Raw genomic sequence first — 6,124 nt, forward strand, 5'->3', positions numbered from 1 at the left:
GGATGGATGGATGGATGGATGGATGGATGGATGGATGGATGGATGGATGGATGGATGGATGGATTCATTCAAACCTAATGAAACTAGATGAGGACCGTGATGTCAGGACGAGAAGGAACAATAACAAACAGGTTCCTGCTGATCCTTGAAATTTTGATAAAATGCATGCCTTCCTTCGTGAGAATATCCTGGAGGAGACCTCCTCTGGATCATTAATTGTTTAGCTTATGGGTCTAAGAGAGCTCTAGCTGATTCTAATCGATGGCTACGACTGTCGTAGCATTAAAAGACCAGAAGATGCTCGCATCAACTCAACAAGAAGATTTAATGGGCAAGGCAGACTGCGCCCCCTATTCAGTATGTGACTGAGTGCATAACATCTGATAGAACATTTACGAAAAGGGTTAGAAAGTACGTCCAAAACTGATGATTTAACATAACACAATAAAAAATTCAAAGCTTCTGACAATCAAGCTATATAGATTTGGCCAAATATGGACGTCTCAATTCGCTTTGTTTCAGATTTTTGAAATTCCTTGAGTATCTACGTTTTTTGTTGTGCTTAAAGTTGATATGTCGTAAAAGTGCTTGTGGGAGGTTTGTTAGTGACTGAACTTTTCGTTAATTCAAAAAATTGTTTCTAATCATTGAAAACCTTTTTAAAACTATCATTTTTATCACATTTCATATGCATTAGAATGGGAACGTGTCCGGAGTGCAACGCAGTGATTTGGAGGGGTGGTTCTAAGGTTCTAGCCTGTTTGAAGTGTGGCATTCTCATCCACGTAAACTGCGCTAATATTGGCATCGCAAATAAACTCTCGAAAATTTTCAAATACGGAAGATTGATTATGTCTGCAGGGGATAAATATTTTTGACTACTAGTGCGAAATCTGCGTCAGGGAATAGCAGTACGGTTTATATACCAGAAATAATATAATGTAACAATATAATGTAGACTGAAACAACTTTTCCTATTTCTCCTCATTGAGAAATTGTTTTAACGAGAATACTAAGGCTGGTGCCAATAATGAGATCAGTAGTTCTCGTGACCTCGTTGAATTAACCTGCTCTACCTTCAGGGCTCGTAAAACTTTTACGTCAAGTGGTGTCGGAGGCCCAAAGTGAAGCGCTTTCGCAGTCTTTTGAGATTTTGGCGAGATTCAGTGAAGTTCAAGTCGGTCTTCCAATAAAGCCTAACAAGGACCTTATGGCTTACTTTAAATCGACTGCCAGGTATCTTAATGTACCAATTAACGTCAAGTCTAAAGATATTATTCTACATCAAATTTTGGATGAAATATCTTGATCTTTTTCTGTTTAAAATATTTTATTTTATTTCTAATGATCTCCGAGTACCTCTCATTTAAATACCTGTCTTTAAAATCTTCAATAAATTGCTTCAAATGTTGCCAATTATCTTGATTAATTATGTCCTCTCTTTCTCTATCGATCTCTACTTTGATCTATTCTGCCTTGCAAGACCGGTGGGAATTGAAGTAAATTTGATTTTCTCGTAGGTGATAGCCTTTGCACCTATTACGGTAAGGAGTATCGCGATCTAATCTTTCTTTATCTGCTCTTTCTCTGTCTATTTTTTCTTTCTGCTTCATAAGAGTTTCTTCTTGGTCCAACCCACTCGATTTTAATCACTCTTTGTCTCTTTCTAATCTACCGAGTTATTTTCTCTTGTCTTCAATTTCTTTATATATTCTGCTCGTTTCTAATGCCTGGTTTTCTAATGTACTACAATGCTCTGCATCTGTTCTCCAACTTCCTAACGTATTCTCGGAATTAGGAGACAGTAAACCAATGTCTTGTATGTGTGGGGTACCGTGTTATCTGTGTGGGTTTGGCGTAATATCTGTATGTTGTTTTTGTTAGTCTTTTCGTTCTTGAGATTTCACCTGTCGCTTGAATTGATTGTAGCACCATCCATTCTGCTTCACTATTTTGCACCATTATGAATTCTACGTTTGATTCTTTTGCTTTCATTCTGATTTCTTTTTCAATAATTTAGTTTTCTAAATTATTTTAATTTTCTTGTGCGTTACCTGTTTCGATTATAATTTGAGGAGTTGCATTATTTTCCCTAATTTATCTTGTATTTTCAACCGGTTAGCCATTTTCGGAATAACTTTTAATCGTCCCGATCTTAGATACATTCGATTCTTTAAATACTTTTTCATAATTTTACAAACTAGCTCAGGGTTTCCTATAGTTGAATAAAAACTGGTACTTTCACTGAACTGAGCGTTTCGGCTTTTACTACTAAGAGATGAGCGTGGCCTAACCATGCAGTGGAATTATCCGCTAAGTTCGGAAACGTTTGGGGTTGTTTGTCTGGCGGCACTAAAATGGTGATTTCGTGCGCCATTTTCTGTGATTGACGCCGCTTGGCTTCTATTTCATATCATTTTCGTTAATTGTTGTCTAGTTTTTTTCTATGACTGACTCCTTTTTTCATCTTTATACTTGTTGTGTTTTTAATCTTGACTTTAAAACCCTTCACTTTTGTTTATTAGAAGCGGCAGAGCTTGCGAGCACGCAATTTCCCGATCTAAATATATTTCTACCCGCACTTTTTCTATAAATCAGTAAAAAATTCTCAAACACTAATTTTAATTACATTCTTTAAAGGACAACTTTTTCTTTCCCAAAATTATCAAAATTTACATAGTTTATATTTAAAAATTTCTATCATAGCACACATGCATTGTTAATTCTTCCTTTTTTTTATTCATCATTTTAAACGACTTCATTTCTCGAATTGTATGATCAATATAGGAGGAATTGTGGGATTTTGAACAGGGCGCCATATTTTTTAAGGATCTTACAAATTAAAGGATGGGAAGGATTTGAAGTGTCGAGAAGCAGGTCAAGTCAATATTGCTAAACTAACTTAAATGAACATGTGGTTTATTAAACCAACTTACGAATAGTTAGGGGAACCTGTGAGCCTGGAAGCGATGGTGAATCTCGACGACGTTGTCCGCGCTGTGAGCCCGATAGCGCTCGTGGATGACACTTGTGTCCGCGGAGAGGTACCAACGTGGCAGGAGTGCGGAGTGCACAAGACTGGGTGTTTTGTGCCCAGGTTTTTGGTATTAGGACTAGGAAGTAGTGTTCTCCCCACTCGTAGTCCTGGGTTCGCAGGGCCGTATGGTTATGGGGTATCTTGACACCCACGTTCGTGACGTGACACGAACACATAAGTAGTTCGTATTGCCGTGCGTATCGAAGATCTGTTAAAAATTTGCGTTGGAGTTTATGCCACCAAATCATTCGCGTCGTCCGACCCAGATTGTATCACGTGTGAGTTCAAAGAGACTTCCTCCTGCGTCAGAAATGTAGTGATTTCCTCTCAACTCGTTTCTTTAACACTGAAGGACTGTGAAGGGGCTATTACCTGAGTACAAGGTAAGGCTCGATGTCGAGCGCAAGTGACGCAACGACTCGGCACTCGTTTTACTGCAGAACGACCCGATGAGATTAAGTATCTTCTCCGAAGATATGAGAGTGTGAGTTGAGGGCCACCATGCATCATGAAGTGATGCCTATTCCAAATCATCAGAACTGACATTGTAGAACCTTTGGTTATAATGTACGGGCAATGCTCATCGTAGTTGAAGACGGCATACGCTAAACGAACTCTATAACAAAGTTATAATCACCTCGCAACGACAAGATTCTGCGAACTCAGGACGAGGAATGGGGAGAGCACCACTTCCTAGTCCTAATACCCAAAACCTGGGCACCAAGAATCTAGTCTTGTGCTCTCTGCACCCAGATACGTTGCGTTGGTTAATAAATCAATTTTCTTATACTTTACTCGTTTGCCCATAATTGACTTCTCCCGATTCTCGACGCTCCAAATCCTTTCCCTTAATTTTTGAAATCTTTCCTAACTCCAATTCTCAAAATCTCTCTTCATCCAGGAAACGTGAATTTTTTTAACAATGAACCACTTGCTGCAATGCAATAAACCTTCTGAACCCTACGGATGTCCTCGAAAAAATAATCTCTTTGCATATGTCCAATCAAACGCCGTACAGCCAAAATAAGCATGACAGACGTAATATGACAAGCTGGCCAACGAAGCTGGTTCTTTCCACCAAATCCGATGACCTTCTAATTGCGCATGTGATATTCCTCTTAAGCGTCGTCGGCTGGATGATTGTTCACTCCTGGAACATATTGCCATATAGCCTCTGGTCTGATCATTGATCAGACATTGGTCTTTTGACGCTAATAAGTATGACGCTCACTCATCCAGTGAGGTTGAGTGTCGCTCCAATATTGACAATTTTTTCTTTGCAGCACTCGGCGAACGGTTGATTTGCCAGAATCAACCGTATTTGTGTTCTTTCTCATACTAAAATCAGGATCTTCCACGACGGCTTACATTACATCTAATTCTCGCTCTTTTGTTAAAGATTCGGATCTGTCACATCGCGGCCGGTCGGCATGATCATGTGAATGCTTTCAGGAAAATGCTTACATTTTAATCCAAAAAGATGAATTTTCAAATAAAACATTGAATTTGTAACCAAAACGAAAAAATAACTGACTATGTAGAGCAACTTTCGATTTTTAATTAAAAATTTAATAGATGGTATTTCAACCCACAACATTTCTATTTTCAATAAAAAAGAGGTCCATTTAATTAAACAAAAACGAACACCAAATTTCAAGAAAATGGTTGAATTCTCAAGAAAAATAAATTAATTTTCATTTAAACAGTTCCATTTTTAGCGGAAAGAGAATACGTTTATACCAAGAGAAATGAATATGTGAAACCAAAAAGTTGATTTATTAGTTGAGAAAGATACTTTTTTAACCATCAACAAAATAGCTAAACTTCAAGACTGTTGGGATGAAGCTCTAACCTAAACATTCAATCAGCTTATTAAACTCAATAAATGCTAGAATAACGTATTTTTAAGATACTAAACCCAACGGTCCTTTGACTTTTGACTGAGACGGAAAATTGTTACCGATCTTGACTTTAAAAATACGCGTAGGCAGAAACATTATATTGTTCCAGAATTTTCGAGTATTATGAAAATTTATAGATCAAGATTACAATGAAAATGTTACGGAAGATAAGCAAATATCTGATTTTCTGATGCCGATTCGACCAAATTTGCTCAAGTTCATTAAAGATCAATCTTCTGCATTCCTAGCTCGACGTAATTATAGAGAGCTTCTTCTTCTAACTTTAGTATTTTTGGGCTCGAATACAAAGATGGGAATTAAAATGTGTCCTCTTTGAGCTTACCATAGAGTTAGGCAGATATGCAAAATTATTTATTTAATAAAAATATATATTTTCCGAGGCCAGTTTACGGTCAGATCGTTAAAAATCAATTAAATCCATCAATTTAATATATTCATCGTCATGGTGTACCTGAAGAATAGGTTTGCCTGTCAGTATCCGACTTTGGTAACCCTGAATGGTCTATATATTTCACAATATTTGCTGCAGTGCATGGAACTTAAACTTAAAGTTTTAAAAGTAATATACAGAAGCTTCCTTTAAACATTCGTGGTACCTGAACGAACCACTAGCCGGTTTAGCTTGATTTAAGTCGCATCTGTCAAAGATACAATAGAACACGTTGACCTCGATTTCCTAATATAAAATCCGCATCTACTTGCGGTCGTTGAAAAACACAGGACACCCTTTTTGCAAGAAATCCTTTCTTATAAAGCTTCTAGGCGGCAAAAGTAATGCAAGTCATCAATAAACAATCATTGTCAAATGTGGTTAAAACATAGGAGAAATATATTCTTTCTTCAAAATGTGTCCCCTAAGGGTTTATATGACTTCCATTCATGACAATCTTTCCGCTTATATATATATAGAATCAAACCGAAGGGCCTATGACAAAGCCACCGAACGAGTCCTCGGGTTGCGGATAGAGGGTCCCTGTACCAAGGGTTTCTGCTGAATATGGTTACAAAAATAAATAGGCAGTCGCGGACAATTGTCCAGGGGTGCTCCCGAAGGAACTAACCCCCAAGCGGAGGTGTGAAGACCGTGCCGAAAGCTGAATGGCACCTGGGTGAGGTGTCTAGAACGGTGACTCTGGGATACCAGGCGACCTCTCAGAGTAAGCAG

The 6,124-nt window shown here is 38.0% G+C and overlaps 1 protein-coding gene across 5 annotated transcripts in view; it reads right to left on the minus strand.

Annotated features, from left to right (window-relative positions):
- The window catches only part of LOC117171991 (voltage-dependent T-type calcium channel subunit alpha-1G-like), a 206,904-nt gene that overhangs the window by 172,567 nt on the left and 28,213 nt on the right, over nucleotides 1-6,124 (minus strand). The window lies entirely within an intron of this gene.

This window comes from Belonocnema kinseyi, chromosome 4 (assembly GCF_010883055.1).
Source record: "Belonocnema kinseyi isolate 2016_QV_RU_SX_M_011 chromosome 4, B_treatae_v1, whole genome shotgun sequence".
In the NCBI taxonomy this organism is placed as follows: Eukaryota; Metazoa; Arthropoda; class Insecta; order Hymenoptera; family Cynipidae; genus Belonocnema; species Belonocnema kinseyi.